We start from the raw sequence: 14948 nt of genomic DNA on the forward strand, positions 1-14948 counted from the left end.
CACTTTTTAACACAAGTAAAAACAAAGATTTGCTTCTTGAAATTTCTGCAGAAAGCAAATCAAAAGATTTGAGAACACAGTTGAAATGAAAAATCTAATCAGAAATTGTCAAAATGTTTCCAAGTAATTGCTCACTACTCATCCTGATGTAGTCAATAGTCTTGTCAACTATTCAATTTTATCTGTCTGCTTTTTTTATCCAGTGGGATCAAAGACAATTTAGTAAGATAAGTATGCAATAAAAGACATCTTGACCTTGCTCCTCAAAGCTGCATTTTATAAAAAGTAACAACCATCTTTTCTGATTAATATATTCTTATAGTAAATAATACATAAATTACATTTTGAGTTACAAAAGAACAATCTCTGTGCTCATTTGAAATTCAGAAAACACACAGATTATGCTTTCAGGTGGCAAAAGCTGCAGGGTTCCCTGGCTGTCTTTTGTGTTACACAGTCTTGTAGAGTGCTAAGGGCTGACAGATGCTTATCAAACATTCATGTAAACACTGCTATCAAAGCTGTGCTTTCTGGTACTGGCTCTACACAAGAGGGTCAGCATGAAACATAATTAAAGGAAGGCCAAAGATAGAAATGTCATGCCACCAGCCTTTGTTATATTAGAGGACTCACATAGTGTTGTCTCCAGTAAAGAACGATAGTGCTAGAAAAAAAAAGAAAGATACAGAAATCAAGGATTAAGGGTGGAATTTTTGAAAATGCTCACGCATTTTAGAGCACACATGTTCAAAACAAAATTTCTCCCAAGCAACTTTCATACTTTTATCCAAAACATCATCAAAAGTGAAAAACCTTTTCAGTCCAATGCCTGACTTCAGACATTTGGATCATACTTAATATTACTACACTAATTTTTAGTGACAATAATTCCTAAGTAATTTTTTTGCCTGCATGACCAAAGATAGGAGATAAAGAATAATGAAAGGGATAATTCTTAAGGCACTGAAGTCACATTCAAAGCTCATTGAGATACTTATTATTAGAACCACAGAAGGACTCGTGCACTGCAGAGGTAAGCATTGAAATATTCAGTATTAACACAAACCATAGTGCCACTCTAGACACAAAATATCCTGCTAGTTAGGGTCAAGGAAAACAACTATCCTCTATTCTCAGATACAAACAGGCCAAGCAGTCTGCCGGTAAGCCAGGTATTTGAAAATGTCCAGGAGAAACATTTGTCTTGAAACCCACAAAGTCCAAGATCTTAGATGCCTTTCTGTGTTGAAAATTTATCAATTCCAGACTTGTCATATGAAACAGGAAGAGATATGACTGAAAAATGGTCCAATGCATAGGAACGTCATGCAGAATGTTCTCATGACCCTAGGAGTATTGACATCTACTACTTCTACATAAATAAACATTTCAGTCTTCAGGTTTTAGCATGCCTTTGTAGTTAACATCATTCTGAATTTAATTTGCATCATAATTACTAATTTGACTAGCTAGTAAGTTGTTGTGGTTTTAGCCCAACCAGCAACTAGGCATCATGCAGCTTCTTGCTCACTCCCTTCCCTGCCCCCGGTGGGATGGGGAGGAGAACTGAAAAAAAAAAAGTAAAACTTGTGGATTGAGATAAGAAAGATTTAATAACTAACGTAAAATAAAATATAATACTAACAGTAATAATAATAAAAAATATAACAACAGCAATAATAATAATGATGAAAAGGAATATAATAATAAAAAAAAGAAATAAAACCCAAGAAAAGAGAGGTGATGCACAATGCAATTGCTCACCACCTGCTGACCGATGCCCCAGCAACGATCCTTACCTCCTAGCCAGCTGCCCCCAGTTTATATACTGAGCATGATGTTCTATGGTATGGAATATTCCTTTGGCCAGTTTGGGTCAGCTGTCCTGGCTACGCTCCCTCCCAGCTTCTTGTACACCAGTTTGCTGGCAGTGCACAGGAAACTGAAAAAATCCATAACTTAGGATAAGCACTACATAGCAACAACTAAAACATCAGTGTGTTATCAACATTATTCTCACACTAAATCCAAAACACACTGTACCAGCTACTAAGAAGAAAATTAACTCTATCCCAGCGAAAACCAGGACATAAGTGAATGTGAAATTAACACTAGAGTGCATTTAATGTAAAATGTAGTTTTGAAGTAGACACCTGAACACTTTCCTTGACTTCTATAACTTTTGGATCAAATTTTTTTTATTAGTTTCTGAGAATATGTGTAAGTAGAGTTCAGAATTAAGATTTGGATGGAAATGGAATGGAGAAAACAATAGCGATGACTGCATAGTGATTTTATCCTTTTCCTTTCTTCCTTCTCTATAAAATGTACAATCCTCTAATACATTATCTGTTTATACAATAGTTCTGTTTGTTTTGATGTTATGAGTCTTGCGTGACTGTATTCTACATCTAAAATTTTATAAAGGTACATCAAATGCCACTTACCTTACTCAAACTGATGAGTGACTTCTGTAGCTATAATTCTATCAATACATACAAAAATGCAAATCAATTTGTAATTTTCTACTTATTATTAAAAAGACAAAAGGAAGCGTACTCCGGTATGATCAGAAACAAATAAATTGAAGATTAATATAACCTACAAACTTAAAAATGACACATATATGAATGTATTATCCATTTTCATGCAACATCTACATGAAAAACTGTTGCTGTGGCAGCAGATATGCAGTGAAAAAGCCATGAAAAACAGATCATAAGATGAGCCACCTGTTTTGAAAGTATTGGGTCAGACTTAGCTAAAAAATACACCCTAACCATCTGAGTTCTTAGTCTGTCTTTTGTTTTCTTTTATTACTCATTCATTTTTCTTTTTTTTTACAGGGTGGTGAGAATTTGGGGGGTTATGTTTTGAGTCGCAAACTCTCCATAAATGAATTGTCTATATATATAAACGTAGTTGTCATGGTTTAACCCCAGCCAGCAACTAAGCACCACGCAGCCACTCTATCACTCCCCTCCTCAGCTAGATAGGGGAGAGAAAATATAACAAAGAGCTCATGGGTCAAGATAAGGACAGGGAGATATCGCTCAAACAATTCCTGTCATGGGCAAAACAGACTCGACTTGGGGAAAATTAACTTAACTTATTGCCAAACAAACGAGAGAAGGGTAATGAGAAATAAACCCAAATCTTAAAACACCTTCCACCCAACACTCCCTTCTTCAAGGGCTTAACTTCACTCCCGATTTTCTCTACCTACCCCACCCCACAATGGTGCAGGGCGACAGGGAATGGGGGTTACGATCAGTTCATCACATGTTGTATCTGCTGCTCCTTCCTCCTCAGGGGGAGGACTCCTCACACTCTTCACCTGCTCCAGCGTGGGGTCCCTCTCACAGGAGACAGTCCTCCATGAACTTCTCCAATGTGGGTCCTTCCCACGGACTGCAGTTCTTCACAAACTACTCCAGCGTGGGTCCCTTCCATGGGCTGCAGTCCTTCAGGCACAGACTGCTCCAGCATGAGCCCCCCGTGGGAGCACAAGTCTTGCCAGCAAACCTGCTCCAGCGTGGGCTCCTCTATCCAAGGGTCCACAGGTCCTGCCAGGAGCCTGCTCCAGTGTGGGCTTCCCACAGGATCACCACCTCCTTCAGATGCATCCACCTGCTCCACCGTGGACCTCCCTGGGCTGCAGGGGGACAGCCTGCCTCACCAGGGTCTTCCCCACGGGCTGCAGGGGAATCTCTGCTCCGGCGCCTGGAGCATCTCCTCCCCCTCCTTCTGCACTGACCTGGGGGTCTGCAGGGCTGTTTCTCTCTCATGTTCTCACTTCTCTCTCTGGCTGCAGTTTCTGTGCCCCAGCAACTTTTTTCCCCTTCTTAAATCTGTTATCCCAGAGGCACTACCACCGTTGCTGATGGGCTCGGCCTTGGCCAGTGGCGGGTCCATCTTGGAGCTGGCTGGCATTGGCTCTGTTGGACATAGGGGAAGCTTCTAGAAGCTTCTCACAGAAGCCACCCCAGTAGCCCCACTGCTACCAACCTTGCCATGCAAACCCAATACATTCTACCCCTGTAGCTATTGTAGTAGTACCAACACATGAAAAGGACTTCTAAGATGAACAAGCTTGCAGTTACACTGTTTACTTCCTCTTTATAATAGCATTGAAAACAACTTCTATTTTCCTCAAGGGTGGAAGTGTTGTAAGTCACAGGAGAGTGGCTGTCAGCAGCGGCAATGGAGAATACAACTATAGCTGTGTATTTTTTCAAGTACTACTGTGTGTCATATCAGACACATCCACTTTCATGTTGTTACCTGGCTGTCTGCCATCCACTGCTACATCTTCTATAGTAACACAAATCCAACTTTACAAGCACCTATAACAGTCTTCTTAATCCTTCTCAGTCTGGCAGACTGAAGCCAAAAGGAGAAAATAAATAACTAACCATGTAAATAATGTTTTAGAGGATGTCCAAATATGACACATCATCTAACTCTATAACAAGTGACCCCACTTACTGCATCCATGGTGCTTTTAAGGAAGGGAAATACTTCAGTGCTGAACTCATAGCTGGGCTGACATCTGAATAAAAATTTCTTTTTTATTTTCCATTTATACAGCAAAACATTGTGTGCATAACACATAAATGAATTGACTATTTGACTAAATATTAGTGGTATTTAGTTGAAATCACTGCATATAGTGCAACTACAAAGATCTAGAGTTAAAAAAATTAACTTTCAAATTGAAACATCTTTTAAAATTACATTCTAACATGTATAGGGACACATGTCTAAATGGACAGATAAGTATTTACTTGGTGAAATTTGCATGACTGAGCTTTTTTTTGAGAGTCATCCAAAAAAACTCATTAAAATAACAGTAACTGCATATACAATAAAAGTTGTGAAAGAAAAAAAGATAAAGTGGGAATGTATTGTTTAGTTTACCACCATGCCCTTTTCACAAGGTTTGTAGTTTCAGAAGGTAGGATAAATGTTTGTGCAATGAAGGATGAAGGCTATAACAGTGTTGAAATACTAAAAAAGAAATAAATTACTTTTTTGATTCTGAGTAAAATTGAGTCAGACACAAAGGAGATCATTATAACCTCAATAACAGTCAGCGGTCCTGACCTATGGATGTTACATTCATGGGACAGCTATGCATAATTTACACATGTGTTACCACATTGAGCTAACACTCAAACAAAAAATCACTACTTAGTGATCTGTAAACACAGAAAAGCAAACACAGAGTTGCAAATATTAGAAACAATAAGAATACCTCCTCATTCTTCTCATTCTCCTCTTCCTCGTTTTTCTTCATTTCTTCATACTAGTGATTTAGTAATGTAGAAATAATATTAACAAGTAAAATTAGTTCTTGTCTAATTATGTTTATTTAAAATTCATTCTTTTATGTTGGAAAGCACTTGTTATCTACTAAAAATTACAGACAGACACATGTCTCTTGGAAATTGCTAATTATAGGTAGATGTACACATATTCATTTGTGGAGGTAAAGTGAAGGCCAAATTAAATCATATCAAAATAAATAAAATCAAATTAAATCAATTGAGCATCTAGATGTTACTTGGATTAGCATAACACCATAAAGGTGCACACAGTGGACAATGCCTCTTCTGTAGAAATTTCCCATTAGTCTTAGAAACTTTCTAAGTTCTTCAGAAGAGATTCTGGGGCTTATCGAAACTTACAGCCTGAATGTGAGTCAACAGTACCATGCTGGTGTGAAGGCAAAGTTTCTATTGTAATATATATAAACAGGATTTCAGTCTACAAGCCACATAATGTAAACTTTCCACTCTACTCACTGTTCAGATATTTCATTGTCCTATCATGGGGCACTGGAACTGAAGAAAAGGTACATAAAACTATTAAGAGAGCCCAGAGAAGAAAGATGAGATAAGTTATGAAGAACGATGAAAGAATGGGAATTGTTTAGTTTAAAGAAGAAAAGGGTTAGAAGGGATATAACGAGGCACATTCTTAACTTTTAGAAGCTGAAAGAGGTCAATGAATTACTCCTACTCAGGAAAGGTCTAACTCTATGTCATCACTTTATCCAAATACCTTACAACAGATCATGTTATGAAGATTCAAATAATTGTCAAGGGTAGGTGGGCATTAGCTTCTCAAAGAAGTTTCTTCACTGTTTTCTCATTTGCTTTCTCTCATCAGATGAAATAAACAGTTCAGCCAAAGTCAACATGTGAAAACACCAAAAGGTGGTAGTGCTTGGGCTGAAAAAGAGAGAAAACAGGTGTAAATACTATGCAATTCTAAGTGTCTAAAACCAACACACTGATTATTACATATTTCTGTAGTGAATTTATTCCTAGTTTAGGTTCCTTTCAGAAAAGAAGGTAAGCAGTAGAATAGTTTCCCTAATTGAAAAAGCATAAATGTTCCCTCCTTTCTGACTACTAGGTCTTATGCCAAGCTGAAATCAGCTGAATTCTCACTTTAGTCCCATTATTTGTGATGTGTGCATCAATCAGTTCTGCTCAAGATCCTAGTAAGGAAGAGTTGTTAAAAAAATCAATTCATTCTCCTTGATTTTGTCCTGGTCCTCCCTGCTGATCTTGCAAGAAAGAGTTTTCAAATACAGATAATTTTAATGAACACTTCTGTTTAATCAGATCTGGTCTGAAGCTACCTGCTCAGTTGCCATAGTTGACCACAATGTAATTAGACACTAGGAACTTTAGTTGTCTATAAGCTTAAGAGGACTTGATTTGGTAACCTAGATGAAACAGACTCTTTATTCAAGGACTGGGTTTGCCCCCCCCTTCAGGTTCTCAGCAGAATATTTGCAATATGACGAATCTTTTGATTATACTGTATGTGGCACTTTCTACTATTTATGCATGCTCTTTTTTATATTGAAAGCAAAGAAGCTAGTACAGTCCATTTAACAGGGTCTGTTGATGTTTCATCAGGTATTGATGAGATTTATGCATAACAGTGGCAAAGCATTTTGATGTCATTGAATATGAATCATTTACAGACAAATCTAAATGTGAACAAAATATAAATGACAAGATACAAGAAGACATATTGCTTTGTGAGTGCTCACCAATAATTATACATGAAAGTGCACCTTTGATAATGGCTTATGCAAAATGGCATAGCCTCTCATGAACCGAGTGAGTATATATGCTGACATCAGTAAAACTGCTGCACTGCTTTGCTTCTTTTCATACAGATCATTCCAAAAACATTTTTCTCATTTTTTTTTTCTTGTAGAATAGCATCTCATTACCCATATACATTGTATTGATTAGCAAGTGCAGCTGTTTTCCACATTTCCACATGTGTTCTTCACATTTAACCTCCAAGGAGACTACTGTTTTAATAGAATTTGCTTTGAGAGGAAAATATTCATTTTCCAAGCAAGACAATACTGTTAAAAAAGCAGCATCTCTTGATTAAAAAGCTTAAATCAGAAGAATGACTATGTGAAGTCGATCCTTTCTTGTGATGCTGGAAACAGCCCCAAGTAATCTTTCTCTTTTTTTTAATAACAGTGTTCATTTATCCCACTGAGAAGGATAAATGAGTTCCACCCAGCTACAGAAGACTTTGAGAATTTTAGTAGTGAAGACCCCCAAAACAGAGGTCCTCTTTTTTCTGTGTATGTATAAAAAGCCTGATCAAAAGAACAGGGAACCAGTGGGAGCCTTTCCTACTGATGTCTATGTATCCCATGGCACTTGTCTTAAAAGATGGGGTTTATTGTCATCTCTTTAGCCACAAGTTTTCTTCTCTGTATGTCACTGTGCAGTGTGCTGCATAGCTGATACTTCTCTTTTGGTTACAGGCAAAGAGTTTTCCAAATTGGTTAAGGACAATTTCGCTACAGCTGACATAGCACATATTCCTGTTTACATAGTATGTTACATGGATTTTTAGACTTCTTTTATAACCTTCAACCTCCATTTGTTTTGAATCACAGTTTCCTCTATCCTTGGTGTTATACTCTCCTTCAGGAAGACTAAATTTCAATGTTGTTATGAAATTTTGACATGAATCTTGATATGCCAAGGAAATTGAAAAATGGGGGAGCATTGAGTGAGGGGAAGCAGACCAATATTTTTACCTTGGCATACGACACACTGGAATAGTCCAAGAAGTTTTCATGTACACTGTGCTCAAGGGATATTAAAAAAAAAAATAATAAAATGCAAGGAAAGGAGTGTAAAAGCTTCTCAAACAAAAAGTGGAGGCATATCTTATGGCTATGACTTAATCAATCTGCTTATTTTTATCAAGAAGATTGCAAAGTGACTTAATTACAGTGTATAAGCAGAGTCATGTGAGTGACTGCCTAGTAAACAGCTATTAAACCTTGCAGAGAAATGCAAACCAAGAACCAGTTACTGGAAACTGAAAGCACAGAAGGTAAAAGCATGTTAGACAGACCTGTATTTTCCAAAAGAAGGGAGAAGGACTGACCACTGGAGAAAGCTACCAAGAGAGGTGTCAGCTTCTTCCTCTCTTGCTAAGTTCCAGGTTAAACCTGGTTGCCTTCCTAGAAGATACAGTATGCATGGCATAATTATTATAAGTACTACTGTACACTTCATTTTAACCATCCTGTAAATTTCATTAGATATTCCTATTCATTTTTCAGTGAGGACTGTCAGACAGCTTCCAAGTGAATATGTTGTTTAAGAAGAAAAATATTATTTTCAGTTGTAGATATTGCCACTAAGTTGAAGAAAAGCATGCTCTGATAGGCTACTTCAAAGCTGTAGGTTTAGAGATTTTAATGATAAGGCAAACTTGTTATAAACAAGATATTAAGGATGCATAATATAGACTGAGAATGACCAGTGGTATAGTTTCCAATAAGAGAGAGCTGAAGAGCTTTAAAGTTAAATCCTAGAAATATATATATAAAAAGAAATGTTGCAGGAAATAAACCCACAATAGTTATTATTTTGATTATTGTTTTGTGTCAGCTTAGTCTTCCTTTCTAAGTTTGGTAGCTTCTACGAACAAAACTTAAACCTCCATTAAAGAACTGTCACTGACATCCTCTACTGTACAAGGTGCAGAGCTACTACAGCTGCTCTTTTTCCCATGTAGCACACACATCTTATATTCCTTTATTTATTTAAAAAGAGCGTGACCATTTCAACCCAAGTGTTCGCAATCATTTTCTCTGACCTGGTGTGGGGCAAGACAGTGTAAAACTGGACATTAAAGTATAATCATCAACATCTGCTTCTGTCAGTGATTCTTGAATCTAGTTAATTACCTGGCATCAATATATTTGAGGTAAATTGATTGGTTTTATCCTATCAAATGTGCATGGAGTCATTACCACACAAAGCCAGGTTCTCAGGCTTCGCACATGTCAGATGGGATGGAGAGCTTAGTTTTCCGTCGTGTATATAGCAGGGGGATTTTCATCCATTATGAAATCTGCTGTGTATTTGAATATGTGCCATCACGACCGCCTGTATCTAAACTACCACACTGAAATAGTCCTCTCAGAGCATTTTAAATGAAACATTATTCTTTCAGTTTTATAGTATTAGCTAGTTGTTTTACATTGATGATATAATGTACTACATCAGCATATCTCTGCAGCATCCTCCATATAATCTGGTACATTTTTATGTAATGTATGTGAAATGGGTTTATATTTTATTTCTGCTATCTGTATGTTATGCTATTTAAGTCTGGCTATACTCCTCTTCAATGGCATCTGTAAAGGAACTTAATATCTTCTATCCTGACCTATATTGTGGAGATTCTTTTATGCTGCACGAATGTAATTTTTTAAAAGAGACTATCCAGTAATTTGTGATGATACCGTCATGCACTTTTCTAAAAGACTTGCGGGGCTGAGAGAAATTTATTATGTGATTATGGGGAAATGTAACAGTTAGGAAAGAGAGTGCTTTTCCCTTTCAACTAAGGAGAAAGCTTCACAAGTTCAAACCTGCAGCAACCCTGTATACCTCACATTCACTCCTGCCTGAACCATGAACCAGAGAGCTTCCCTTTCAGTAGCTTTTTTTCCCACTTTATTTCTTTTAGGACTTTAAATGCAATCTAGGAGATGGAAAGTGTCTGCTCTTGAGCTGGGAGTGGTATGTTTTCTCTAAGAAGATACTATAATGCAGGAAGGTGAAACAGCTGATACGATAAGTCTTTTCCATCTTGAGCTACTGTGATCATTCTGAGATACAATAGCAACTATTTCAGCTGTATCTTTCAATTTTCTCAGCTCTGTAGAAATGTTAAAATGTTCAGAAATGTATTTCATTTTTCATCTAAAGATGAAAAATATGTAATTTGGGTGTTGTGCTCATCCAGGAAGTGACGGTCTCGTAGAGAAACCGGAGAACTAGCTATCAGATTTGGGCCCCAGGGCATGCCTTGGCTCAGAAGACAAGACAGGGAAGCCAGGACCGGGTCCCCGATGGCTGGGGGGCACTTCTGGTCTGATTGCTAGTAGTGGTCTAGCTGCCCAGTCTGGCAGACTGCAAGACTACACGGTATCACAGCCTGCTGAATCAAACCTGTTAAAAAGCAGGGTAACTGCGCTCACTAATGCTCATTCTATCCTTGCTTTTAGGAAGCTAGCTCAGGAGTCTCTACGTAGTTCTACACTCTACCACATTCAGATATCCCGAGAGCAGTAAGGTATATATAATGACATAGATACATCACTTTAAGTATATATATTTGAAACACAACCTAAATTGTAATGGGATGCTTTGGGGGATGTTTTGATCGAATATCGTTCCACTGAGAAGTGTTCATTACTCAAAACCAACTGCTTCCCAAATAAGGATTATTTTCTCTGTATTTCCAGTGAAAAGACATTTTACTGTCTGTTTCAACTTCCCATTTTGATATCTCTGAAAGGTAAAATTCCATTAGCTAACCTGTCCAAGCTCACATAGAAAATCAATGAAAATGTTTGAAAATTGATCTCTTTATCTGTACTGTAAATGCAAGATGGCATATTTACTTTTTCATTCTTTCTTCCAACTGAAATAAGCTTTCTAACAGCTGTTGTGTTAAAAGTTGAAATCACTGACCATGTTGGTCAAAGTTTTACAATTTGATGTTGCTGGGTCCATGTTTTCACCCAAATATGTACATGAGTATGATTAGCTTTACTTTACTGATTAAAAAATACATCTTCTGGCTTTGTACTTCCATATGTGAAAATAATCCTCAGGTGTGTTTGGCATATAAATTATGAGAAGCTATTATCAAAAGAATCTCTAGTGTGAATAGGAAATACAGCATACGCTCAAAGTAAGGTACAAATTAATGTGTTGAAGTAAATATGTTAAATTCTCAATTTTTTCAGCATGTAGATCGCTATAATAAAAAGATATTTCTCCCCAAACATATTTTAATGTCCTGAGAAGCAGAAAGGAAGGGAAGAAAAATGCATTTCATCACAATATTGCATTTGAGTCCTGACCCTTAGTCTCCTCATTCCTCATCTCTACTAATTCTTTCAAATTGACAATTCTAGTAACGACTCAAGGAGATACTGACTTTTTTTTTCTCAGAACAAAAAATATTCACTATGGATTAAAGCTTTCTAAACTGAGATAATCAAAATCCATGGATGCAACAGCAGAGTAACTGAAAAATCAATTTGGAGTTACAGTGTTGTTTAGTGTTTGTTAGAATATTTGTTTACTCTTCACTAGTGACTGTTATCTAAATATGAAACCTTCATGAAGACATTTGTTCAAAACAGTTGTTGGCACAGATATAATTGAGGATATATGAATTTACGTTTATTCATTTGCCTGTAAAATGTTTGTTTGACTAAAATATATATTTAATACACTTTATAAACCACATACAGATATGAATGTTGGTTTTGAAAAGAAAGCTCAGAAGTCAAAGCAAGATCAATAGGACACTTCAGGCATTCATTTTATTGAAACATCACATATTGCTTTGAAATTTTATCATGCATCACTTTAAAGTGGATTGAGCCAGAACCTCAATTTGCATAAACCAGGGACAGCAGTCACCTGCCTCTTTTGAAACTTCTGGAAATTTATTGTGAAAGAACTAGGATGTATTAGGGACAATCCCTATTGAAGCTGTGTAAATGTTCTTAAAAATTTACATTTGAATTTACATTTGCAAGTTAAATTTACAGCATGGTTATCCTCCTTATTCTTAGGCTGCTGGTTGAATTGAAAGTGACATTTTTGGCTGAACATTGAACATAACTTTTAAATTTCAGCTCAAACAGATCAACGATTCTTTGGAAATGGAAAAAAAATTGTTCATCTTTATGAAACAAATCATATCATTTGGATGAAGAAACCTAGTGTTTTCATGCTTTAAGCAAAGACTTGGAACTGGGGAGCTGGAGAAATCGAAAAGAGGATCAACATGAGGTCAGAGAGCTGTTTTGTTATCTGTGTAAAAGACACCTGCCTTTGGCTGACTTACAAACTCCTGAAAAAATGTTTGCACATGCTAAATATGGGCTTGTGTATGTCTGCCAATGTATTCTCTGAAGATGCCATCTGCATTGAGCATGTGGTAGCACAAGGAGACTCTTCATGGATTCCAGGGTCCACTGAGGTTATGGGCACACAAACCTCAAACAAGGCGGCTCCCTCCTGAGCGTGTAACACTGTGCTTGCTGTTTCCCAGCAACAGTGGTAGAAGAAGATGTAACATATGCAAAAATCAAAATGTGTGTACATCTGATTACAAAGCTTTAAGAGGGAAATGTTTTTCTAACTCAAACAAGTTCTACTCATGCAGGAAAAATATTTATGACGTTGACTACAGCTACCTTATCTATTCAGTGCCTTGTAAGGACATTTCTCTTTTCACTATTGTGCCATACAGTCCCCGTCAAGAAGTCACTAAGGTCTAGTGAACCATTTTGATTAATGTCCCACAGGTTTTACATCAAATTATAAACTAGAAGAAAATAAATTAATTTAGTAATTTTCATAATCACTTTTTCTTTGATAATAAGAACAGATTGCTAACCTAATGAGATGATTGTATCTCTTACACAAACAACACTTCAAGAAATGAATCAATATTTTCAGTAAATATTGTGATCCAAGGTTTCCTATTAATTTTAGATTTGTACATTTCATGATATTTACTTTTTATTGCTGTTTTGTTCCTTCTAGTAAATGTCAACAATGTACAACCTGAAGTAATTATTAGGGAAAGTGGTAGCATGTTTGCTAGCAGTGGAAATGCCAGAAGTACTGTGTCTTCTAATTTATTTCCCCCCTCAGTTAAATGCTATTATTCTATCCAGACCTGTTGGCACTTTCATGGGGTTGGGAGTTTGCAGTTAGGATGAATTCCGCCAGCTCCATGGTGATGAAGAATGGTGCTGTGAGAAAGAAAACATTTTACATGATGAGGAAAGAAGAACAGAAAAATTAAACAACTTGCCTAAGGTCACACAGGAAGCTTCTAACAGAGGTATGAATCAAAGAGAAGTCTTCTGAAAACTATATGGAACAGCTTAAATAGAAATCTTCCTTTCTCCTGCAGCAAGCTACTGCTGGTTTCTATTTTCCTGTTCTCAAAATAATTGTTCCGTATAATTTGTGAAATCTGTCACAAAAATGGGTTCATTCTGAGTCATTTTAGAATATTGTGATGCCCCTCTTTTTATGTTAGCTCTCTAATGAGAATAAAAATGAACACAAAATCCAATCTGTTAAAACAGTGAAGTTGCACCAAATGTACCCAGTCTTGGGATTTGAATGTCTACCTAGAATAACATTGTGAATGTGCTTTCTGTGAACATATGCTAGGAACGGGAAATGATATAAAAGTAATTCTAATGACAGTCAGTCTTTTAGGAATTGATATTTACCTGGATGGAAAAAAAACTTTCAAAAGTAATGGAAAGTTAAGAGGCTTTTTTTTGGGGAAAAAAAATAATCTTATAAAATTCTGGTCATTTTTTATGTACAGAATGTACCACATTGAATACACTATTCCACAAAACAAATAATTTTCTCAAAGACTGATTTTATTATACTGTTACAGTAAGCTAAGTGATTACAACTTGAAGAGAAATAAAAGTGTCTATCAAAAAATGTAGTCCTGGAATTTCAAAATCTTATCAATTGCTGCCAAATCCTTACAGTATCTTTTTCTGGACCAGACATCTAAAATAATGCCCGACTTGACAGAAAAGAGAGCTACCATCTAGATGATCGGATTACATTTAAGATTCCCAGATACCATCTTTTCTTCCTATAGTGGTCACCGACGACTGCTCAGCCCGATAGCATGCAACACATTCAACTCAAGCCTGAAATAAAGGTATTCCCTGTACTGCACATTCCTTCTGTCTCCAGGTTGTTTATATTGTCTGGTTTATCTCCCATGCTGTAAGCTCAGCTCTGTTTTTGCTTAAGTTTTCATGTGGCTTTCTACTCCAGCTACAAAAAGTTGGTATCCTTTTTCAACAGCCTCAACTTCCCTTACCTTGCTCTATTTGGTAGTTCAGTTCTGTTAGCAACACTTGTCCTTGAGTTTAAGGCAGCACTGTGTCCCTTGATTCATTCCCATATTCCCTTCCACTCATCCTGTCAGCATTCCACCTGCCCACATCTACCTTTTTTTTTTCTGTACATTCTGGGTTTTTTTATATTATTTTTTTATTTATTTAGCCAAATAGTACTTCAGCATATCCTATGCTTCTGTGCTTCCATCAAGCACTCTTCTTGCAAAATGCACAGAGATACAAGATTTCTCTGTTTTCAAGGACCATGAACATCAGTAGAAAGATCTATATTAATTTAAAATGGCTTTGGATTGAGCCCTTATTAATATTACATGTACAAAAATATGTTTCTTAGTGATAATCTGAGCTGAGACTTCACAGCTGTAAAGGAGCTAGCTACTGTTTCATATATGAACTTTGCTCAGCACTTCAAAGGATCAAGGCTTTGCTC

Source organism: Accipiter gentilis, chromosome 22, assembly GCF_929443795.1.
Source record: "Accipiter gentilis chromosome 22, bAccGen1.1, whole genome shotgun sequence".
NCBI classification, from domain to species: Eukaryota; Metazoa; Chordata; class Aves; order Accipitriformes; family Accipitridae; genus Astur; species Astur gentilis.